This window comes from Dermochelys coriacea, chromosome 1 (assembly GCF_009764565.3).
Source record: "Dermochelys coriacea isolate rDerCor1 chromosome 1, rDerCor1.pri.v4, whole genome shotgun sequence".
Classification (NCBI taxonomy): Eukaryota; Metazoa; Chordata; order Testudines; family Dermochelyidae; genus Dermochelys; species Dermochelys coriacea.
Genome location: NC_050068.2, coordinates 166,814,400 through 166,840,498, shown reverse-complemented (window position 1 = coordinate 166,840,498; position 26,099 = coordinate 166,814,400). Strand labels below are relative to the sequence as shown.

The window sequence follows — 26,099 nt, the reverse complement described above, 5'->3', positions numbered from 1 at the left end:
TAAAAAGGGACTGGACATTTTGTATGTGCATCAAGAGCATCATTAATTGTGCTAACTCTGGATGACAAAATGTTGAAGGGATATGAAATGTCACTTCAGGGTTTAAACCTCCAACTATTAGGTCAGGATGACCCCTAATAGGAGGAGGGGCCCACTTACACCCATCTGCCTACTGCTGGGTTTTTACATCTGTGTAAATCTGGTACAGGGGTGGTCAGATGGGTTGGGGGTTTTGAGGGGGGCAGGAAGTGGAAGGGGGCAGACGGGGCAGGGGCTAAACTGTTGGGAGAGGCACAGCCTTCCCTACCCCGCCTTCCATACAGTTTTGCAACTCTGATGTGGCCCGCAGGCCAAAAAGTTTGCCCACCCCTGATGTAGATGGTAGGTTCTTCAGGGCAGGGATTGTCTCTTACTACCTGTTTGTACAATGTTTCACAATAGGGCTGTGATCTCAGCTGTGGTGTCAATGGCAGTACTGGAATAAGTGAATTATAGCACTCCATATACACTTTACAAATATTAATATTTACACCACCTCTGTATGTTGGGTAACTAGCATTAACCCAGTTTTACAGTTGGGGAAATGAAATGGATTACATAATTTGTCTAAAACAACAAAGGGAGTTACTATCTGAGCGTTAGGGTGGAGAAGGCCCTAGCTCAGTCCTCCAGATCATCCTGCCTCTCATGCTATTTGAGAAGCCCTCAAAGTCCCTGTTTTCCTTTTCCTTTTTTCCCTTCTTCCTTCTCATCTTCCCCTCATAATAAAAGTGAGGGGGAAAGGGGAACCAATAGTGAAGCAAACACAATGAAAGCCGTGAGTGATAGAGAGTGGACAATAATGAATGTAAATAGTGAAGTATGAGACAAAAAAGGGAAGAAGTGAAAAAGGAAGTGCTGAAAGGAAAGAGTGGGGAGAGGGGGAAGACTACTCATGGGTTTTAAACTTGAGCTCATTCCATACACGAAAAAGATAGAGAACATTGATCCTACTTGGTTTGGAGAATAAAAAAAGCCAGGCTGCAAATCGCAGCCTTTCTCAGAATAATTGAACCAGGGCTAGACAATTCAGCCAACCAAACATGCTGCCTTCCTGTTCCTCGCTAGACTGACGCTGTATATCCTGCTCTGCATGTCTCCTGATCTAGACCACAGAACGCCTTTTTAAGTAAGCTATCAGGTCAGACATTGGCTACTTAAACTGTTCATAGCAGGAGTCTTATTACCTGATCCTCCACCTCAGTAAAAGGAGGGATGTCAAGTCTATAACTCATTATCCCCTTCTGATGTCACCTGGTGTGACGAGGGTCCCGGGGGGTGCTGGGACTGTCTGCCCAATTCTTTGCAGTTTGCCTTAATTGAGCAATCACCAAAACAGGTGGTATTCTAATATTTAGATTTGCCAAGTCTGCAACAAAACAGCTTCTACAACAGGGGTCTCAAAATCCCTCCCTGAGAACCTCCCCACTGCAGCCCACAGAGGAGAGATGCAGGCATGCTGTGGGCAATTTCTGCGGCAGGTGCCGCCTCCTGCAGCTCCCATTGGCTGGGGGAGAGGGACAGAGATACCATCACTAGTTGCCAGGCAGAGTCAGCTGTGGACGTAGCATCACTTTTTCCCACAATGACTATAAACGAGTCAAAACACCCAACTCAACTCTCTGATGCCCACCTTGCTGCCATCCTGACCGTTTCAACTGCTCAGTCACTGAGGCCAAACATCAACAAACTGACAGAACTGAAGCATTGCCAGGTGTCTGGCAAATACTAAAAACACTGGCAGGCAAGGAATTGTATAAAATTGTATGATGGATTTATTATTTCTAAGACATTTGAAATAAAAAATACAACTCCTCTGTTTTTTCCACCAAATGCATCCGATGAAGTGAGCTGTAGCTCACGAAAGCTTATGCTCTAATAAATTTGTTAGTCTCTAAGGTGCCACAAGTACTCCTTTTCTTTTTGCGAATTTCTTTTCTGAACGCTATCTTCAGTGACATGAGGATCTGAGGACTGGCACTGTCCCTAAGGTAAACTGAGTTTGAGACCCCTGTTCTACAATAACTTCTTCTGGTTACCCAGAAGCCAGAAATACGGTTCCCTTAAACCAACCCAGCCTTGGGTTCCCCCACCAGACAGTCAAATCAAATATGATGGAGATTACTGCAAATCTTGTCATCATATAAAAAGTTCTACCAATCCCAAAGGATTGGATGCATTACCCCCCAGGTCAATAAATAACTCTGATCTTGCCCAAATACACACTTACAGCCAATTCTTATTAAGTAAACTGTTTTGGTGTGTGCTCTTTTTTTTTTAAAAAGAGCATATTTGTTAAAAGATCATGATGCATACAGCTATGAATAAAGTTTTTAAGTTAGTTTTGTAGTAGAGATAGTGGGCTCTAGAGTTGCAAAGAGTCCTTTCCATAATCAGTTCATCAGCTTATAGTTCAATAGTGGGGTGATCCAGAATGGAACTGGAGACCTCAGTCTTGAAACTCAAACTTCCCCTGATGAAGTTTAAGCAGATCTGAAATAACCGGATCAGAGCCCAGCACTTCTTTCTATAGTTCTCTGGCAGGCCATCGATAGCCTCTTGACAGCAAGCATGCCTTGTGTGAAGAATAGTGTCTTTGAAGTAACATCCTTTTTCTTAAGCACCACTGATGATTAGCTGCATAGATTAACAAAAGGCAACTGCCCATCTCCCACCATTTACAGGTAGTTTACCACAAACTTCAAAGAGAAATAAAGTCAATGATATTACTACAGTTTATCGGAACATAATGTCTTTTGATCTCTGACTTGACAGAATATAGTGATAGGAACTGTCTGAGTACATTGTTAACCTCTAACAAGATATAGGTAAACATAGACTACTACAATCACTATTATTTTTCCAATTCTTTAACCATGCAAGTCTACATGTCAAATCTCTAGACTATCTAACATGGCTTTGCTAGCTAATTATAAGGAAGAGCTCTAATTACCATTTAAATACTATCATAATTTGTCTTTAAAGGTAGAATTTGGGTCATTTAGCCTTCAAGTTGCTTAACCTTTTCTGGATCAGTGTCACACCTGGCTTACAGCATGAGCTGTGTTGGGCTGGGCTGGCCTGGCAAACATGCTCCTCCTCCTTTTAAAAATGGCCTCTGCCAAGCTTGTACTCTAAGCGTAGATTCTCCAGGCCACGCTTTCTGTATATGCTCATAGAGTCCAGAGTTTTACAACACTGTTTCTGCTATGGAGCAGCAACAAAGGTGCTCAGCATAGGTCAGTTGTAGGCTGCAGCCAAAGAGTAGGAAGTTTTGTTACCTTATTTCAGTACATGGTTTGCTTTTAAATAGACTGGTTATCTTGAAACCAGTCTGCTAATCAGTAACATGCTATAAAGCTGTTTCGGGGCAGAGAAATCTAAGCCAGCTGCAACTCTACCATGTGTGACCTCCCTTTCATAGGTGGTTTTTGTTTTTCTTGATAGAAAAATAAATTACAACAATCTTCAGTGGAGGCAACTGGCCTCTTGCTAAGCTTAGAGATAGTTACGTGCAACTGTGTGATTTCTATATTGGGGATATCTTGCTCATGTCGCACAAGATTGTTTGTTTGTTAAAAGAAAGTTTCTTAATCCTGAGATATCCTCCTCAAGGGAGGGAGTAGGATCTCTTCTAAATCCTTGGATAACGTGAATGACCTTCAAGCTTACAAATGTACTCACAATACCAAAATGGCAGAAACTATACAAGAGAAATTCCTTTTATTTTCTAAGATTTTTCCCTTCCTGATTATTTGCCAGGCTATATTTACAATGCCTTAAATATTGAGTGGGGGATTTAATTTGTAGCCCTTTAAAAAACACTTGTGTTAAACCATCCAGTTGCTTATGTTTCTGAAAGAAACTATCCAGATATTTAAGAATGGTTGGCCACTATATTAGTGGAACTAAAATTAAATTTGGAAATAACATCTAAGAACTCTGCTGTAGAACTTTTAAATATATATATTATTCCCCCCCCCCTTTTTTAACAATCTTTGAAAAGCAAGCAATTTGGGAAGTTATAAGCCCTGATAATAAAGATGTAGAATAAAATATTTTCTTAACTATGAAAGATAATGCAAGGAATTCAAAATCAATTGTGCAATCAAGACTGTTCTTCTGATATGTCTAATGGAGTGCCTTTGTGAGGCTGCTGATTGCTAGCTATTGACGTACTGGAGTTCCTTTTGTTTTGGTTACAAAATATGAAATCTGAGTCTTGTCTGTCATGTACGAGGCAACATAACACTTTAAGATTTAAATACAAGACAGGGAACATCTCTTCATATGGAGTAAATGAAGGTCACGTGCTAAAGGTGGTAACCTTCACCTTTATGCTGACCCTCCCTTGGCTTAATGAATGCCCAATAAGTGTCTACTTTCATAAAAGCAACCCATCTGGGGATGACTTAAATACTCAAGACCTATAAGCCTTGCCCATGGTACAACATCACAGATGGAACTTACTGGGGTACTCTTAAAGTGGTGGGGGAATCATGCCAGCAGGACAAGGGTAAGATGAAGCACTACAATAGTTGAAAAGATGTTCTAGTGGTTTGGGTGCTAGCTTGAGACTTAGGTGATCCAGGTTCAAATCTCGACTGCACCCTAGACTTGTGCGACTATGGGCAAGTCCCTTAGTCTGTGCTTCAGTTCCATGTATGTAAAATGGAAAGATTGAGAAAGATATCATATGCTTCATGATCTCTTATTCAGATAATGAGAGGGCTTAAACATGGTTTTTATTGTTTTGCTTACAGGCCCCAATTGCACTAAGCCAGTAAGAGTTCCTGCCCAAAACAACTTGCAATATAAATAGATAAGACAGACAAAGGAAGTATTATCCTAGCATAACTTCCTCTTGATTTAAATTAGCAAATACAAAACTTTTTTTAGTTAAAATTTAACTGTTTGGCATTTGGACTTCTTAATCTTTTGTCTTTTTCCTTAGAGAGGTTGGTTCTCATGGGTTAGTAATCATTAAAACATGTTGCTTTGCAACTAAGAATAACCTTTACATTAAATTTTGGTGCTGCTTTTTGAAAACCAGGAGGATATGCTATATCTCTACACATTTTTAAGGAATTACATAGATTCTTAATTTTTACCTTTTGTATTAGGCTAGAAGATGGGGAATAATTGATTTATTATATACTAGATCAGCGCTCCCAAATTGTGGAGAGCACCTCCTGAGGGATTATGAGGAACATGCGGGAGGGTGCACAGCAGGGCCTGGACCAGCCCCAACAAAGGGTGGAGAGGAAGCACCACATTTCCAGTCCTGCTCTGCCTTCAGGCCTAGGCCAGTCCCCATGGGGAGTGCAACATGTGCATTCCCAGCTCCACCTTCAGCCCAAGCTCCGCTGCTGAGGAAGATTTGGCTGTGCAGTAATGGAGGGGGTGGATGCGGACAGATTCCAGTAACAGTAAGGGGAGAAGGCGCAATGTTTGTGTACTAGATGATTGATCTTTTACCTGTGATTTATTTCAAGCTCTATTTGGATGGGAATTAAAATGCACAAAGACCCATAGCATTTTAAAGTTTTTTTTTTTTAATCAAATTAAAATTACCTTAAATGTGCTGGATATAGAAACAAAAATATCAAAGCTTATCACAAACACATTGTATTTAAAACTTCCTTTATGACACAAAAGAAGTGAACAGATTATATATTGTCATCATGTCCTTCAAGATTTTAGAACCAGTAGATCTCATCCTCTTACAACTAACTTGTCCTCATAGTTTGTAAGAGGACAACAAGGTTTTCTGCTAGTCCAACTTCCTATTTTCTAATTTTGAATGAACTAATCGTTGAACTGCACTAGTTAAATGAACTGAAATGAAGAAAATATTCTCTCTGCACCTGGAGAAGAGATTACTGCTGTCAAAAGCTGGTTGAGCACTTCAACAAACTCTGGTTATAGATGCTTACCTAGTGCCTCCCATCAGTTTAGTGATTTGGTTTTCCTCAAAACATGGGCAGTGAACATGTACTTGAAATTGTATATATATTTATTAGTTTAGACCTTAACATAGGTTGTCATAATTGCAAATTTAATTTTAAAAAATCATTTATTTTATCCACTCTGTATTATTCCCTCTTTGCCATCTGTAAAGTGTGGTGAAGGGACATTAAGTGACTTGTCTACAGTCACACAGGGAGTCTGTGGAAGACCTGGGAATAAAACCCTGGCTCCTAATTAATTGTCCTATTCACTGGACCATGTAGAATCACTAAAATATTTCTATCCTAGCAGGGAGTTTTAAAAAATGCTCACTCGTCAGATTTCCTCCCTCCTAGTAGTAGTTTATTTTTTATTTCAGTGATCAAAATTTCTTTGCCATGCACAAAGTATTTTGTTAACTAGCCTGGGTCTAGCATGCTTTGAGTCTGTCTTAATGTTTTTAATGTCTGTCTAGACTTAAAGAAAAGGCACCTTAGAGACTAACAAATTTATTTGAGCATAAGCCTTCATGCGCTACAGCTCACTGAATGCATCCAATGAAGTGAGCTGTAACTCACAAAAGCTTATGCTCAAATAAATTTGTTAGTCTCTAAGGTGCCACAAGTACTCCTTTTTCTTTTTGCAAATACAGACTAACACGGCTACTACTCTGAAACCTATCTAGACTTAGGCTGTGGATGTCTTTGATTTTGGGGGCAATGGAATTTGGACACAACTGTTCTTTAATGAGAGGTCTTTCTAAAATGGAACTTTTCCCCCATAAAGTTATCAATTCTCTTTAAAAATACACTCCCTGCCTCTGTGGACTTTAATTCCTTACTGAGCGGACACAGTGAGATTCTCCTACGAGAGAACCTGAACATTTAACATGCACTTTCACTTTTCCATAATCCCTTCCACAGTTTACAAATGAGTCTTGCTCTTGATAGCACTATGTGAATGAGAAGGGAAAAAGGAAGCAAGCAGCTGTGTACTAAAGGCAGGTCAGGGGCCTCTAAGCTTCTATTTTCTATATACAAGATTAAAGATCTGCTTTGAGTTTTGATTAAGAATCCAAAGTTAAAAGATTAAATACCAGCAAGCCAAATTAAAGAGGTTTAAATCCAATCTCAGAATTCATCAAAGTACCAAATTTTTAAGCTGTCATTACAACACTGGATTAGTGCAAAGCTTCCCTGAACCCTGATTTGCTGTTCTCTGGTCCACAATGTTACCCTTCCTAGAGTGTGTGCTCTCAGCACAAAACCAGCTATTGTCTTGTATTCAAGCTCATCTCACCTAGAATTTTTTTTTAATATATATGCCCATGGCCTGATTGATCTAGGAATGCTGCATATTTTTGTGACCTGCATCTTGTACACAAACAATGTGCTGTTCTGTATTATGCATTGTCAGAAAATGTATGAAAGCTTAGTAAACTTGACTATTTTAGAAAAAGTTCTACGTAGTCATTCTGGTAATGATGCACAATATTCCCATGCGTTCCAGTTATAAATACTTCCTTTCTGCATTCTAAGCTGCCTACTCCAAAGCTCTATGTTACAGGAGAGTGGAAAAATGCCATCTATAACTTGGCTGAGGTGAGGTTAATATGGTTATCAGGCATAAGAAAATGAACTTGCCACGTCTTTATTAAAGTCTATAATTGATATACAGACCTCCTGGTGACTGAAATCTCAGTTTAAATAAATGAAAAGCTCAACATTTTTTTTTCTAGTTGTCTTCTAATGCAAATTCCTATTATAATAAATTATACGAAATACAGCAAGCTGTTTAGTGCACATGCTGTAAAACACTGAAAAAATGTCCCCTGGGTTTGCTCTTTCCTTTAACATTTTGGGTCTGTCCATTGCAGGGTACTTCTAGTATTTAGGCTGTTGCAATTACACCAGCATTAACATGATGCTTTCCTGGATTACAACCACAAAAGATCACTTAAATACTGTACAAATCAATATCTTAATTTGCTGTTATAGCCTCTGGCAGAACTCTGATGTTAAATGATCCATCGAAAAATGTTCATCCAGAGCAACCTGTACTTGCCAAATGTGGGGAGGGGGAGGAATAATGGTACAGAGTGAGGGCACTGGCTTCAGCAGATGTTACTAAGCGTGCTCAGTACAAGCCAAGCAGCTACTCTGGGGGGCATGTGACCCCTCATACTACTTCCCCCCCCCCCCCCAACACACACACTGCCTCTGCGTAAGTCTTAGACTGGATTTTTGTAATATTAAAATTTTTTTTCAAAGACACACATGTAATATTGTATCAGGCGTTATTCTATGTATTTTCTCCAAATAGCAGGTTAACATCAAAGACATGCCAATGTACTGTTCAGAAATAATGCAGTTAATTCACTTTTCAGGTGCTTTATCAAATGCAAAAATATATTAAGGGTTTATTCTCCATAGCCCATCTCCTCTTTCTGCTTGATCTTGGGCAGGGTCAGGGTCTAAATTGGGGAAAAACTCTAAACTTTTCAACATTAACCTGGGATTTCACTGCTGGAGCTGAAATCTAAGAGCAGAGCTATTCTTAGCTGACTATCTTCACGCATGGCTGGCTATGAGGATTTATGGGGTTAGAAGCTGGATCTATAGGTCTCTGAGCAACTGACACATCTATGCTGCCCCTTCATAGGTCTGGCAGAGCAGGCATCAGCCTTGTGGGGCCAGGCACCACTGGATGTCCCTCTCGCAGAAGCCCTGACTGTTGGAACCTACCATGTTCCTGATTGGCCTAGGCATACTCCCTTAGGCTTTAAATAACCACTTGGAGGCAGATCCTTGACCTGCTGCTAAGACAGACCTTGCCTTGTTCCTGGTCCCTGTTTCTTTGCTTTGTTCCAGCCCTGACCCAACCTTGCCCCTGCCTTTTCTGACTGTCAGTTCTGATTCTTGTTTGACCTTTGGCTCAGGCATTTGGTCTCTGACTCTGGTTCTGACCCTTATATCTGGTATTCAGTTTCCAATTCTGAGCCTTGGTTCCATTTCCTGGCTTCTGATGCCTGGTCTGACCGCTAGTCATTGACTACCTACACCCTGGTTCCTCTCGCTGGTTTTCTCATCCATGCTGGGGAGAGGTTCTGGAAACACAGGCCTTTCCAGACCTGCTACAAGGAAGGGGCCAGTCTCCTCCTGCCTATACTCTTGATCTTCTAGGACATAGGTTAGCAAACTCAAAATACCTAGATAAATATCTGTGACCTGCCTGCATCTGTAAAAAAAAAAAAAAAAAAAAAAAGGGGATAACATTGTCCTGATGAGTTAGTCTGTGCCCCATACAGCTTACATTCTATCTTAGTATATGTCTGTACAACACCTAGCATAAAGGGTTACTGATCTCATTGGGCCTCTAGGGGTTGCTGTATTATAAATAACTATTAATAATAATAATTTAGGTTGCTTGCACCAACTAAATTAGCAGGCATGCATATCTGCAGAGGGTTTGCCTAGTCTCATTGTATAAGATTGTTTGCATTTTTACAAAAGAGTACTAAATCTGTAAACTGAAATGATATAAAACTTCAATTGAATTTATTTTGTGGGTTTTTTGCTTTAATCTTTCTAATGACTTTAGCAGCTAAAATTAATGTTCATAAAGATGCAGTAAGATCACATCCCTTGTCCCCTGCACAAAGCCTAAGTGAATGAATGTTGCATGGAGGCTTCAGTGAGGCTACTGTAGCTTGAAGTGAGCTGTAGCTCACGAAAGCTTATGCTCAAATAAATTTGTTAGTTTCTAAGGTGCTCCTTAGAGTACTCCTTTTCTTTTTTGTAGCTTCAAGGTTATTGCCCATATGTGTGCACAGAGGGGTGGGCATGAATTGCCCCCTTGGAATTGATAAGCCTTTTAACAAAAAGTCTAAGACCAGATGGCTCAGGAGATTGGCATTAGTATATCCCAAGACTTGTTACTTTGAATCCCACCCACTGGTGGACTTTCAACAGTATACATGAAATAAGTTGGTTTTCAGTCTGAGTAGCGAAGGTGTAATCACCAGCTGTGATAGTGGTGTGTGTGCTATTGGAGAGGACAATGACCAGACATTCAGAGACTGAACTACCTTCTTGCCTTTGGATGTGAACTCCCCAGAAGGGAGTTGAGGCACTACAGCCTGGCCGTGTATAGGAGCTTGGGGCATCCTTACCTCAGTGTCTAGAATCTTGCTTTTTCCTCACTTTCAATTTGGCTTCTACTTAAAGCCAGCTTGTGTGTGGCGGGGGAGGGGGGGTTGTAATTTTCACTTGCCTCCCAAGTCAAATGCCACTTTACTCCATGATTCGTCACAGGGGTTCTTGATTTGTCTCTGAGACTGTGTTGAAATGCTTCACATTAAAGACTGTCACTTCCCTTTTTGTTACAATACAGTTGTCATTACTTTGTATCTTAAAGAAATTATTCTTCAGAATCCTGCTTCCTTCTAGGATCCTGGTCCTGGAGGAAATGTAAATTTTTTCTTCCCATAAAGTGGCTTAATATGCACTCAAGCTGTGTGTGTGTGTGTGTGTGTGTGGCTTTTTTTTTTTTTCAAACAACAAAAAAAATTCAGATTGACGAGGTTCTCTGCAAGAATGTTGTACCTGCTCTTTGATTAAAGATGTAAAAAAATTGATTTACATTGTTGCCATCCTGATGCTGGCAGTTTAGTACTCCTCTATCTGCTTGACGTTCCGTTGTTAATGGCTTCATTTATGTATATCTGAGTTGCAGAGAGAAAAGTAAATCTCTCCTAGTGAATTGGCTCCCAGGAAGAATGTGCTTGCGTAACTTGTTTGTTCAATATAGATAAAGGCATTAATGTCATCTTAAGGTTGAGATTTGACACTGACAATACCCATATAATTTAAAAGTTAAGACATTCGCACTAGCTTAGCTCTCTCCCCTTGTGTACACATCATAAGGACACCTGGCCAAATTCATGTCTGGGGTAAATGGGCATAGATCTATGGAAGTTGTGCCTATTTAAGTTGTTGTGAATTCAGCCACATAGTCTTCCATTTTATAATCTTAACATGTGAGATTGTAAATAGTCATAGATTCCTAGGCCAGAAGGAACTATTTGAGATCCTCTAGTCCAGTGGCTTTCAAAGCCCGTATGGCGCTTGTTCAGGGAAAGCCCCTGGCAGGCTGGACCGGTTTGTTTATCTGCCACATCCACAAGTTCGACTGATCACGGCTCCCACTGGCCATGGTTCGCCGCTCCAGGCCAATGGGGGCCCCAGGAAGGGCAGCCAGCACATCCCTTGGCCCGCACTGCTTCCTGCAGCGCCCATTGGCCTGCAGAAAGCAGGCCTGTGAAATAGAGGAGTTCAGAACTTCCCCAAAATAATTCCTAGAGCATCTCTTTCAGAAAAACATCCAGTCTTGGTTTAAAAAGCGCCAGTGATGGAGAGGCCACCATGACACTCTTCCCCCAGTGTTGTGATGGGAGCTCATGCTCAGCTTATCATACACTATGACCCCCAAATCTTTTTAGGAATCACTGCTTTCCAGGATAGAATCCCCCATCCTGTAAGTATGGCCTACATTCTTTGTTCCTAGATGTATGTTTACATTTAGCCATATTAAAAGCATATATTTTTGCTTTGTGCCTAGCTTACGAAGGAATCTTATCAATGACCTGTCCTCTTCATTATTTACCACTTCCCCCAATTTTTGTGTCATCTGCAAACTTTATCAAGGATGACTTTGTTTTCTTCCAGGTCATTGATAAAAATATCAAATAGGGTAGGACCAAGAACTGATCCCTGTGGGACCCAACTGGAAAGAGCCGCTCAATAATTCCCCATTTACCATTACAATGAGACCTATCAGTCCACTAGCCTCTGATCCATTTAATGTGTGCCATGCTAATTTGATATCATTCTGTTTTTAATCAAAATGCCATGTAGCAACAGTGCCTTACAGAGGTCAAGGTATATTACATCAACACCATTACCTTTGTCAACAAAATTTGTAATCTCATTTTTTTTAAAGAATAGTTAACTTGACAGGATTTATTTTTTCCATAAACCCTTGTTGATTGTTATTAATTATATCCCCCTCTGTGACTGACTGGTTCCCCAGTGTGCAACCTGGAACTCGGATACTGCTGAGCCCTCTGGCATACCAACCTGGGCTCCTTCTCACACTGATGTGACAAGCTATAAACCTGTCCAGGTCCTGCACTAAGTCACACAAATGCTTTTGCCAATCACTCATGAACCAACAATAGAGAGGCTCCAGCCAATTCCCTGCAGCTCCCTGGCCTAGGAACCCAGAGCTGTACCATCTTGCCCTTGTTAAAGCCTGGCCAGTGTAAGTTTATTACCCAATCCGCTACTCCTACAAAGGAAGGTGGACATGCACCAGCTCTTGCAATCTGAGCAAATTTCCCAAACACTTCAACCAAAATGCACTGTTTTAGGTAAAATATAAAACATTTATTAACTACAGAAAGATAGATATTAAGTGATTATAAGTAACAAGTGTCCAGATCAAAGTTTGGTTACCTGAGAAATAAAAGTAAAATAACAATTTGAGTTCTATAAACTAGACAGGATTTGAATCAAGCATTCTCATCCTAACAGATAATACAAGCAGGTTACATATCCTCCATACACAGGCTGGGACACTTCTTTAGCCTGGGACCACCTCCCCAGTTCATTCTTTGTTCTCCAGATGTGTTTCTAGGTATTGAATGTGGGGGGAGAGAGGCCAAGTGGTGATGTCACTTCCTCTCTTTTATAGTATCTTCCAGCTTTCTGGAAAGGTCCTTTTGCTATGATGTGAGACAAGCAGTCTCCATGCTATCTCTGAGAAGTCTCCATTGTATATGGTTCCTGGGATAGACCTTGGAAGTGTGGATTCCTTTAATGGGCCATCAGCAGTGTCTGGCTGCTCTGTTGTCGTACCTGAAAGTCTGGTTGTGGATGTTCCCAATCTCACTATGTATTTTGTAACACACACGTAGCAAAACTTCATAACTTTCCATACAATGATAGCACATACAATCCAACAGGAGATTAAAGTTCAACAGATTAAGATTTTTCACTTTTTATGAAATTGGCCATTTTAAAGCACCAAGAATGTAAATTACTGGTCTGGACTTTATTCTATTTGCATATTATAAAATTGATCATCATGATCACTTGTACCTAAGATGCCATTAACTTTTAATTCCATAATCAGTTCTTCTTTGTGTGTCAAGCTGAGGTCCAATATAGAATTCCCTTATATTGGATGTTCATCAAACATTTACTTTAGCAAGACACTGTAGCTTCACTGTGAAATATTTCTACGCTCACACATGGTAACTTGTAGCAAATCTAATGATCTCAGAAAACTGGTGTATGATGTAGGCAGGGATTGGTTTTGAAGGATGGGGAGCTAAGGGTGAGGCTACTCCTTGAGTAGAACAATTTCTATGTCAAGCCCAGGTCTGAATGGCTATCAGATACTATCATTGTGAATTCTGCAGAGATGCCTATACATCTAATAGCAAAATGGGATGGATTATAGTAGCATTGTGATGCTGAAGGAGGGTATGGATCAGCATTCATCTTGCACTCTGCATCAGTACCTGGATCAAACTGGGGAAGCTAATGATCCAACTGGTGGACCAAATTAGGTGATGAATGCTGGTTACATTGCATATATGGTAAGAAGATGATGCTGAAAAGCAAGGCCCTGAATCAAAAAGTAGCTTCTGCAAACTGACTCATCTTCTCTAGGGAAGTGGTCCCCAAACTTTTTACCTAATGGCCCCCCTTACCCCTGTTCATGCCTCCCTATCTCCTGGAGCCAGGGCAGGAGTGGTCCCTGGCTCCAGGAGGGGGTGGACACAGATGGGGTAAGGGGGCCAAGGCTGGGGGCAGGAGCAGGCCCCAGCTGTGCCCCCAAATGTTCCTCTGTGCCCCCGTAGGGAAACATACCCCACAGATTGGGGACTTCTGCTCTAGGGTCTTGTACAGTCTAGACTCTCTTCCTTAATTTCCCACTGATGCTACTGCTGGGTTGGGACCACTAAGAAGACATTGACCAAGAGTCTCAAGTGATTAGTGATTTTTGAGTGCCCAGGTTGGCACTCTCCCCCACAACAAGTTGCCTCCTAGTCCTTAGTGGTGGAACTGAAGGACCCTTCATTTGGATCTCTGTTTTACCACTTTAAAAGTTAAAAGGTACCCTAAGCTGTTGTGTAACATGTCCTATACAGTGGTCTATGGGATCCACACACCATTCTCCAATCTTCTGAGACAAAGCACCACTCTCTTTAATTCCATTCACTTCACTGAAATTGGAATTTCACCCACTGTCTCACACTGCAGAAGAAACAGGAGGGTCAGCAGGGTATCCTGCTTCCTAGATTCCTGCCATCGTCTTAGACACCCCAAAGATGATAGTAATAACAGGTGATGGGGAATTGAGGGAGGGGATCCAGGACCCATTGGTGACTGCTGGCCTAGCGGTTGTTCCCCAAGAGGTTAGTTTGTTAAAGCTTCAAATAAACATCCAGGGTTCTGGCTATTTTTTCGTGTGTGTGTGTGTGTGTGTGTGTGTGTGTGAAATCCAAATGATTGGGAGTGAAATTAAGAAGTAGATGAGTTCTTGAATGGCCCCCTTTCATTTTGACTACATCTGGTTAACCATTATTACCTAGTTAGACAATCATGTTTTGGAGTGATTTGTACAGTCCTGAGATGACCTTCAAAGTCAATACAAAGCCTTTACAGTGTCAATATAAGGAAACAGAAGTTTTCTATGGCTTCTTCTGCATGGGATGGAGGGAAGCTCAAAAAGCTCAAAACTGTTTTTATACTAATACTTTGCCCTTGTGTGGCAAAGAATTTCAGCTGATTACAGTAAAAGAAGACAAATAGTCAGGGGATCCAAGAGAAATGCAGGCAGAAGCTAATTGACATAGAATACAATAAATGGACTGGTTATTGCTGAGCTTCATTAGTTTTTCAAGGCTTTTATTCCCCCCTTTGATGAAGAATGGGTATACAAAGATGTAGCAAACCCTACTTTCATTATAACATGATTATTTCGGCTGTAAAGGTACCATGTACTGTTATGATTCTGGCATGATATTAAAAAGTTATTTCTCCCTCTTAATGATGTGGTTTGTTGTGAGCAACACAACATCATTAAAGGAGGCATCATCCAAAGATATCTCTAGTTGCACGGTTTAGTCATAAGGTGTTGCAAGGCAGCTTTCGCTCAGGTTATCATCTTTCAGAATCAAGCCCTAAGTGAACAGCTAAAGGTGCTATTTAGTGGTGAGACCACTTCCTACATCAATAATGCCAAGTGTAGTCAATGGGTTCTTCATAGATTTTTTTTTTTTAAGACCATGAGGGACTATTAGGTCATCTAGGATGACCTCCTATATAACACAAGCCATAGGACTTCATCTGGTTACTCTTGTATTGAGCCCAATGACTTGTGTTTGGCTAAAGCATATCTTCCATAAAGGCATTTGGCCTTGATTTGAAGTCTTCAAGAGCAGGCGAATCCACCACTTCCCTTGATAATTTATTCCAATGATTGTATCGTAGAAATGTCAGGTTTGACATTCCGAAATCAGACTATTGGTCCAGAGTCCAGTGTTGGTACTTCAGAGAGGGACTGAAATCAGCATATTTCTCAATACAATCCAACTTTTTAATGTATTCTAAAAACTAGTTAGTGGCAGAGATAACAGAGCTCAGAACCTCCTGGCTCTGTGTTTAATTTTTCAAGTCCATGGAGACTGTGTGTGTTTTTTTTTTTTGGTGGGGGGGGAGGGAGTGCATTTTAGAAGAAGCCCAATCACTTCTAGAACAGTTCAGTTGACAGGCATTTAGATACAGTTTGCTATCTGTGCCGTCATGAGCAGCAAGCACATCCACGTCAAACTGTGAAGCTTCAACAAGAATGGAATTTTCTACTGTGCATGCACAGCCTTGCATTTTCTGACTTCAGAAAGAATTCTGATTTTCTCTCACAATTTTTGCCAAAGTTAGCTAAGTAAATACTGCTCAGGTCTATTTACATGGGAAGTTTAATGTCTCAGGTTAGTTTTTGTTAATTGAGGTATCAGCACTAAATCACAGTTGGGTTATGAATGTTTGTATACAGTCTAAAATGTATAATCTACCCATTGTGAAGGAAAAAAAAATTGTTTCCTGCACATCTACGCACACAACTTGAAAATGGTGAAAGAGATCCTGTTCCAACTTTCCATAAAATCTCTTTTGGACAGAGATCAAGTATGGAAAACTTCAGCACAAAAGGCACATGTTTGGAAAGTTCTGAGTGTCTCAAGTCAGAGTTAGAATGAAAACTCTGTTGCTACTTTGACTATAGTAGTGGTAATCATGACAGTTACAAATATCATTTAACTGAACCCATCTGATCTGTATGTACTGAGGGCACAGGAGTGCGTGTCAATTAGTAGTATAATAAGCGATAATAGGTTTTAACCTTCAGATAAATGAAAGACCTTCAACAGAGAAAGTAATATTGATTTAAAATCTTCATTTTGTATTTTCTTTAACTAACATTGTAAATCTCTATCCAGTGACACTAATGATTGATCAGCAATCTCAAATGGTGCCTACGGGATGCTGATGTCTTCTACTTGCCATTCATAATATGAAGTAATTTATCTTTACAGTCTTTAGGCATTTATGATTCACTGTTTGTCTGAAACTGCATTTTGAGTTTTTTACAGTTAAACTAAATGACTAGACTATTTCCTTCCTTCATCCCACTTTTAACTGTTGCTGTTCAATTAACCATCACCTGCTGCTGTTCAGTGGATGTTTATGGCTAGACAAATGTCAGTTATAAGCTGTGGCATAAATTCTTTTGATAAGGAATAGTCTATTTGTCAACTGCTGAACCTGTAAATAGAAGTTGCCTTAAAATCAGTTTTTCAGATGACGTGTTGAGAAGAGGCAGTTTCTTAATAGATTTTTTTTTTAAATTGTTCCTCTAAATGAAGTATACAGTTTTCACTGGATGTGAAACATTAATCCCAAACTGAAACCATATGTGACAGGGAGAGGATTATATGGATTTCTTCTAATACTTTACCAAGAGGTTTAGCTCCCTGGAAATACAGCTCACATTTGCATTTGTCAGCTTTTTATTTTTTCCCTTTTTTAAGCCTACAGTAAAACTTAAGTCTAATATTTTGACCAGCAAAAAAGGAAGAATAGATAGGGATATGCAGTGCTCTCTCTTCCAGGGCCTGAATTCAACTCCTCTGTAGTCCTTTAATACCTGTAAAATAGAGAGGCTTGTTTGTTTGTTTGTTTGTTTGTTTGTTTGTTTGTTTCCTGAAGTGCTGTGGGAGTTCAGCACCTTTGAAAATTGGACCATAAATGTTTAATAAATCACTTTCCCATGGTAACCTTCATTTTAATGGGATATGTTTTAATGTAGGCTTGAGCAACAAATACCCGGTTTCACATTTATGGGCATGTGAATTGTAAATGAATAGTGGATTGTAAATGTGTGGATGTAAATGTAAACAGTGGATTGTAAATGAATATATTGAGATACCAATGTGGTTTAGACATTCTAATATCTTCCTTTTTTTTTCATGGGGAAGAGAGTGAATGGTTTTCACAGGAACTGGCTTGTTCAGGGGGTTGATTGCAACCTAGATGAAAAGGTTTGTATTACACAAATTCTAACTAAAACTTGGACTCGGTTCAGTTTCCTAGCAATGAAAAGTCCATGTTACAAAAACCAATATCACAATTGGAAGCCTTATTGGAAGGCTCAGCAACTAGAGAAAAGGATTTAATGGTTCTGAAAACTGAACGGTTTTACCTTTCTGTGAATCAATAGACTTCTCTTTGCAGGGAGTCCTGGCCTCCTCCTCTAGACATTTTAAATGACCTATATTATGCCTGCAAAACCAAGAAGCCCATCTAAGGTCAAGCAGTAAATTGGGCTCAAAGTGCAGTTCTACCCTGAAAAATATGTTCATAAACTTGCACTTTCTTATTCAATGAATCTGTCCTCTGTGTAAATGTAGATGTGCTTATTTCACTGATTAAAATATATATATTTTTTTACTCCTGTTAGCCTATAAGAATCTGAAAAGCTTTGGGAGCATAAGCAAGATTCTGTTCTGGCATGCATGTCATTCAAAGAGTGACTGACTAAATTGTAGCTTCAAGCTGAACAGAGGTTCTCACTTCAGTTGCACCGTAACTGCACGCACAGTGCAATACACTTCTGCTAGGTCAGTGTTGGTATGGCTATAGCTCAAGTGGGAGAGAACATAGATCAGTTTTTTAGATTCCAGGTTGAGTTTGCTGTGCTGGCAGTTAGGAAAAAAGGGAAAATAGCATCTTGTTACTTGTAAATTAAGCAAATTGTATCTGAAAGTCACTGATATTCCAAATGTGGGCTCCCACAATGCCTTTTTTCTTGGAGTCACTTGTTAGAGTAGAGCCACGCTTTTTAAAATAGGATTTATCCCCTTTCATTTAGGAATGAAGGCAACTCCTGTACCTCCTTAGGTCTTGAATCTGTAATGTTAATGTTTCTATCATAGACCTAAAGAACATGTATACCAAAATCAATATATCTGAATCAAACCCTGTTTCTGCTCTAAAACATACTCCATTCAATCTGTTTTGCTAAACTGATGTGCTGTATATTTTACTAACGCGTATCCTAGGTACAGTAAATGATTAGTTTAAGGAATCTTGTGGATCCAGTCTTCCTACTTGGACTCTCTCTAATTCTTTGCATGGCCATGTCCATTTCTGGGGAATGTGGGCCCCAAATATCTATTTCAAGTACTCGGTGCTGCATATGCCTAGGAAGAGAGATTCTCTACACCAAAGGAGCCTCACATCCTGACCAGATGCTTAATTTGGAAGGAAATGAGTGCCAGGGCTAAAGCTGGGTGACTGGAGAGCAGCGGATGCTGGCCTGCTGGCCAACTCTGAAGGCAGACCCGCAGCAAGCAGCAGCAGAAGTAGGGATGGGGTGGCGTGGTGTGGTAGTGCCACTCTTACTTCTGTGCCGCTGCTGGCAGCAGCGTTGCCTTGAGTGATAGGGGGCCAGAGTGGTGGCTGCTTTCCAGGAGCCCAGAGGTGCTGGGGCTATGAACTGCTGAGCCCAGAAGTGCCAGGACTGAGCCCCAGCACAAATGAAGCACAGCCTGAACTTGATGGGACCCAACTTACAAGTATCTGAGTCAGGTTGGGTAGTCTCTGATTACTTCCTCCTGTCTGTGGGGCAGTGTGGAGATTGTGTCCAGCTTCTGCTGGCTGCTGCCACGTCGCTGTGCTGAAGAGTGTGCTGATGAGTTTGGGTAGATTGTGGGCTACTTGGGTCTGGGTGGAACTTTAAAAATAAGGCCCAGGCAGACCTCTACCCTGAAGAATTTACAGTTTAAGTAAACAAGAATGAGAGAGGGTAGGAGAAGGGGATGATGTCCCCTACCTTTCAGCTGGGAAACTGCGGCACAGAGAGAATGTGATTTGCCCAAGGTGTCTCAGTCAGTGGTAGAGCTGGGAATGAGTCAGATCTCCTGCGTCCCACTCCAGTGCCTTAACCACACTATCATCTGTTTTTCCTCCTTAAGTGGTAGATTCAAATCTCACAGGCCTGGCTTCTAGTTATAGTCCTGTCTTCTTCAGTGTGTTGCTGATTGATTTATCTTGTAATAGAGCTTATGGTCTGGAATTTACAGATTCATTAGCTGACCATATGGCTTTATTTTTTTTTCTGTAATTGTAATTAGTTTAGGCCACTGTTACTCAACCTTTTTGTGCTGGTGACCCATTTGGACTAAAAAAAAAATGGACTCCCTCCTCCCCCCCCCCAACACTGTAAGCATTGGCCCAGGCTTCAGCCCCCCTATAGCAGGGCTGAAGCATGTAACTTAGCTCCACAGGGCCCCTGTGGTGTGGGTGCCAAGGCAATTGTCTTGCTTGCCACCCCCTAATGCTGGCCTGGCACTTGCAAACTCCCCCCCCAAATCTGTCCTGTGGCCCTCAGGGGTTCACGGCCCCTAGGCTGAGAAACACTGGTTCTGGTTCTCCCATACTACCTATTGATAACTGGGAGGAACTAGTTGTTTCTTGTGAGATCTCTTCTGTTGTAAGAGGTATGGTATCTTCCCATACACTTTTTTACTGTGCATTCTGAATTGTGAGGCAGCCCTCTTTGTGTTTAGTTGTGAAATATAAGGTAGCTGTGATTGACAAAATTTGAGTAGCATGGGCTTTGGACATGTTAAAGGTCAACTTGCATTCATGCTCTGTTAACAACTGAGAAATAACATAAGGTCACATTCATACTAGTGGATCTAGGATATGTCATTGGGATAGGAAGTGGTATACAAAATGCCTAGTAACTTGCAATGTATATTGCCAAAGAAACCAAACAAGCCATCTTTTAATATAAGAAGCTAATTTTTAAAGATTTTTAAACTAACCTTGGAAAAGGTTAAAGGCACATCATGGAGTGTTCACCACACACTCTTTTAGACAAGGGTTAATGAGGCTGAGAAGGAGCCACTTAACTGCACAGGTGAGGGGAGTTAGGTGGCCTAAGTAGCCCCTGGATGATGATGATGATGGAGCCCAGATCAGAAGAAACAGATGGGGCTAGTATAAGGCCAGGAGCAGAAGAGGGTTGCAGTAAGGGAGCCTGTAACCACTCTCTGGACATTAGAGAGGGAAGGAAAGAAGCAAGCCTGGGGGATAGGGTGAAAAAGGTTAGGAAAACAGCAGCGAGGTTTAAGATTAGAGGATTCTTGAGCTGGAACCTAGAATAGGGGGTAAGCCCAGGTTCCCCAGCAGCCAGTGGAGAAGTGGCACAGCCTGTGCAGTGAATGGGGAGACTGCCCGAGACAGTTTGCATGGAAAGATTTGATACCCCAGTCAAGCTGTGAAGGGAGAGCACCTGAATGGCAGAGAGAGGCAGCAGAGCATGTGAATGAGTGATTGATAGAAGGGGGCATTGGCCCTGGAAGGAGCTAATCCCCAGAGCAGCCAGGAGGCAGCACCCAGGTGGTGAATGTACCCTGTGACAGGACAGCTGCTATCTCTGAGCTGCTATTTGTGTATGTCTCTATGTGGAGCGGGATGTGTGTGATGCTTTGGGGTTTGTCAAGGATGGTAAGGGGTTTGGTCACCATTTGCTTTGTAATCCTGGGTGTCTTGTGGCTGGGCAGCTTTGGTCCAGCGCTCTGACCCCATCAGTCTGCCAGCAGCCCACAAGTGTCACCCGGACTTTTTCCAATTTGGTTACTCCTCGCAGGCCAACCTTGGGACCCTTCCAGCCCCAAATTTTCCTCAGAATTGTCCTACTGCAGGAACCAGTCCCTCTCAGTAGACCCTCACAGAGAGAGCCTTGGGTTTGCCTTTACAGAGACAGTAAAACAGTTAGCTGTTAGCTTTCTGGAAGCACATCTTACTGAACTTGCCCAGCACTACTGATTGATAAGGAAAGCAAAACAAGTTTATTAACAAAAGAGCTTGTATTAAGTGGCACCAAGTACAAGAGGGAAAGGTAAAAACAGTTACAAGCAAACAAAAGTGAAAACACACATCTAAAAGATGAAAACTTAATCTAGCAAAATGGTTTCTCACCCACAGTCTCCTTTCCAGCCTTTTACTGGCCAGGACCAATCACAGAGATCAAACGCTTGGTTTCTTTGCCTCCTAAAATGAAGGATAAAGATGGAGTCTCTCTGTTCCTTATATTCCCAAATCCAGTCCTGCAGCTTTCACTGCTATAGCTACATGCTACTGTTAGCACGCTAGCTCAATGACCGCTAGCATGACTGTCTCTCGAGCCAGGAATTGCATCCCCAGCTCCAAGTGTAGCATATAACTAATGACAGGTTTCAGAGTAGCAGCCATGTTAGTCTGTATTTGCAAAAAGAAAAGGAGGACTTGTGGCACCTTAGAGACTAACAAATGTATTTGAGCATAAGCTTTCGTGAGCTACAACTCACTTCATCGGATGCATTCAGATGAAGTGAGCTGTAGCTCACGAAAGCTTATTCCCATACAACTAATGTTTGCAGACTAAGAGTATTACAGTAGCAAAGGTCCCAGCTGTGCTAAGCACTGTACAAACACAGTTTCTCTCTCCTCCAAAGAGTTTGCTAGCTAAATAGACATCAAAAAGGGTGGGAGGGGAAACAGAGGTCCAGAGAGGTAAAATGACTTATCCACAGTGGTGCAAGTAGATTTTAATTCTTACCCATATGAACAGGTGACTTATGGGAGGAACACAAAGCAGGGCACCAGCTAAGTGGGGGGCACGTGACCCCTCATGTAACTCCTCCCCACCCTGCCTACAGCCAAGGGCCCCCACGCTGTCCCCATCCCCTCTCCCTCTCCCATTACCTAGGGGAGGGGAGATGACTCTGTCTTCCCACTGCGCCGGATACTGATTTCTGAACCTCAGGGCTCTTCTGGGAACTGCAGCGCTGAAAGAAGAACTTGAGGTCACTCAGCGGCCCCATGCTGGCAGTTCCTCTGGTGTGATTGTACCACCCCCAGCCCTGTCCTTTGGCAGGCCTGTACAGACCCCAGACAGGAGACCCAGCTGTGTGGAAGGGCTGGGGGTGGGATGGGGGAGTGGGACAGCTGCGCTGGAGGAGCTGCTGGCATAGGGCTGCCTAATGGCTCCACATTCTGTTCCTTTTGCCACTGCAGTTCCTGGGAGAGCCCTGCAGTTCTGAAATGTATCCTTTCAGTACAGTATAACGGCAATAAGCATCTTAATAGTATAGCATACTTGACTGTACCTGCTTACTTGCGCCACGGAGAATAGGACCCAAGTCTCCTGACTCTATCAGGTCTACCGACTAGACCACAACAATAGTCACCGAGATATAGGTCAGGCCAGAGAAGACTGTTGCTGTTCAATTATATTTTTCTTGGGCAAAAAACCATTTGAAACCAACAAAGAAGGATTAGCTCTAGACATTTAAGTTCTTGGTAATGGCTTGTAGCCATCCTAAAGCCCATAGTCTTGACCTGGGTGAAGGGTTCCGTGTTGCTGTCATGTTTGGAAACTTTGACCAATGACTCTATTAACTTCAGAGTAGCAGCCATGTTAGTCTATATTCGCAAAAAGAAAAGGAGTACTTGTGGCACCTTAGAGACTAACAAATTTGAGCATAAGCTTTCGTGAGCTACAGCATCCGATGAAGTGAGCTGTAGCTCACGAAAGCTTATACTCAAATAAATGTGTTAGTCTCTAAGGTGCCACAAGTCCTCCTTTTCTTTCTATTGACTTCAGTATGAACAAGATGCATAAAGAATGTAAATATCTTAGACTGCCACTAGGTGGCAGCACACTTATGAATGTGTTTCATATCATAATGAGAGCAAAAGGCACTTCCTCCTCTGATAGATTCCACCCGGACTGCAGTCCATAATCTGTCAGACTACTCAAAGTTCTGAGCAGTGATCTCCTTCTGATAACATTTCTAGTTGTTGGAAAATACAATTTTTCATGAAGGATTTTGTTGTCAGCATAGCTGCTGGCATATCTTCATGTGACAATAGAACAGTGTGATCCTTAGCATTTCCCACAAATAACAATTCAGAGGTCACACAGCAGTGTATGGCACTTATTTTTGCCACTACAAACTGATATTTGCTAGGATGTCTTTTCTTTTGTGGCTTTTTTTGTGCACCCAATTGCAAACTTTTAGTCACCATTTGCAAGAGGGCATAACTGTGTTTTCCTTGTCAACTGCTGTAATTTAATGAGCACATTGAAACTGATCTTTTGCCAGGATTGTAATGATTTCTTTGGAGGCCAAATCCTGAACTTCTTACTCACTTGTTACTCCATATGCAGGAGATGGCATATAGACAAAATAGAGACTAACACATGTGAAGACCACGTCCTCTGTATTCAGTACATAATATTGCACAATTTTTTCCAGAGAAAATAAATGTTCCACATTGCATCAGATTAAACACTATTACAATGGGTGCTATTATTCATATATTGCCTATGTAGGGAATGAAACCAGTTTCTTTGTATTTTACTATTGTAAGAGGGAAAATACATAGTCCAAAGAAAGGTTTCAGAGTAGCAGCCATGTTAGTCTGTATTTGCAAAAAGAAAAGGAGTACTTGTGGCACCTTAGAGACTAACAAATTTATTAGAGCATAAGCTTTTGTGAGCTACAGCTCACTTCATCGGATGCAGTCAATTGTAATCCATATTTACCATTCATCAACTAGGAGTGCTCTTTAAGAGGGATCAGATTACTTCTTACCTAGTCCTATTTAAACGAATGGGTCTACTTGGGCTACGCAGCCCCCCTCTCCCCCCCCAACCCTGTAACCAGACTGAGCCTGGGTCAATTAACTCAGGCTCAAGTTCCAGGGCTAAAAATAGCTGTGTAGATGTCCAGGCTGGGGCTGAAGCTCGGGCTGAGACCTAGCGAGGGGGGAGCATCTCAGAGCCCAGGCTCCAGCCCCAGCCCAAATGTATGAGCCCGAGTCAGTTTACATGGGCTCTGAGACTTGCTGCTGTTCTGTTTCTTCTGTGTTGGCATACCCTAGGGTGCTACTTGGTGTAAATAAGGGTGACAATACTTGGTTTTCAGCCATCGTATGCTTCTCAAGTTGTTCATAGAATCATCACACTAAATTAAATGAAAACTCTAACAGACACAATAGAAGAAATATCTATATGCAGAATTTCATATCCTTTTTAACACACTGATTTGTCTTGATTTATGTGAATTGGACTGAGCCTTTGAGACTCTTTAGTTCTTGACCCTGCTGCAGACAGCCTGCATGACCTTGAGCAAACTGACTCCCTCTTTGCCTGGTTCTCTTGGTGATGATGAAACCTTTCTCTCTACCTTTGTCAATCTTGTCCAATAAGACTATAAACTCAGTCTAGAGGATAGGGACTGCTTGCTCACCATGTTCACTTGAAGTGCCTAGCCTAATGGGGCCCAATTTCAGCTGAGGCCTTCGGTTGTTATTAAATGCAATACTTGTACAAATAGTAGTAATAAACTAGGACTGGGTGAACCAGTTTGAATAGAACAGCAAATGACACCTATCTCTGCTCCAAACTTTGTTGAATTTGTCCAAAGTTTGGATAACTATTTATTAAATAAAGAATTACTTTTTGGTTCTGCCTTTCTTGTATGGAGTGGAGGACATACTCAGAAGTGCTAAATTACTGAGGTTATCACTTTTTTAAATCTGGCCAGGATTACTAGACATCTTGTAAGGGAGCTTGTTTCATGAAATTTGCAGACCAGTTTTGCAAACTTCAAGATATTTTAGATGGTTTGGATAAGCATCTAAGCTACCAAGCTCTGAGGTTTGCTGATCACTATAATGCTCTATTTGTTTTAAGAGCAGGCTTTGGGCTTTCCTGGGTCATTTACCGACTTGTAAAACCATGCTCTTTTTTTTGTCCTAATTTTGCTTGTCTGTTTATGTTAATATCGCTGCAAACCCCACAATTGTGGCATCTATACCCCCCCTGGTTTTTTTTTTTTTTTTTTGCTTAGAAGTATCTTACATGATAGTACTGCTGACTTGTTTGGTTTTTTTAGCTGCTTGCTACCGTGTATTCAAAGGTCAATCGTGCATGCGTGTATATACTATATAAACGTGAAGATTACTTTCATGGTACAAATGCTTCCTACTGCATGTATACTTCTTGGTTTTATTGTTCTGAAACATGTTGTCAGCAAATATTTCTGGTGAAATTCCTTCTCTTGGGGGGAAAAGTAGCTGGAAAATTTCAATCTCTGTTGTACTCTGTTACAAAAGCATCCTGAGGCTCATTTGCCTCTTGCTCTGTGCTCCTATCAACCTTACTGTAGTGGATTTCTGTCCTGAGGAGCTTGAGCCTTCTCCCACTGATCTCAGTAGGTTGCTATTAATTTCATCAGTGAGTATGGCAACAGCCCCCAAATTTATCTTGTTTTTTAAAGTTTAAGTTTCCATGAAAAGCCACACTGACTTTACACCTTCCTGAAAGAGAACTTGTTCCCTAGATAATTTGACAGGAGGTCTCAAAGGAATGAAAACAGTTAAGACCCCTCAAATACCACATATATTACTGTGCTATTAAAAAAA

General features: G+C 41.3%; 1 long non-coding RNA gene across 3 annotated transcripts in view; it reads left to right on the top strand.

Moving 5' to 3' along the window:
* The window catches only part of LOC122458936, a 71,743-nt gene that overhangs the window by 6,000 nt on the left and 39,644 nt on the right, over window positions 1–26,099 (top strand). Inside the window, exon 2 of one of the 3 annotated variants that reach the window (XR_006279296.1) lies at window positions 8,282–8,283. The exons of the other annotated variants lie outside the window; for them this stretch is intronic. This is a non-coding gene — a long non-coding RNA (uncharacterized LOC122458936). The remainder of the gene's footprint in view (window positions 1–8,281; window positions 8,284–26,099) is intronic. 3 annotated transcript variants of the gene reach the window in all.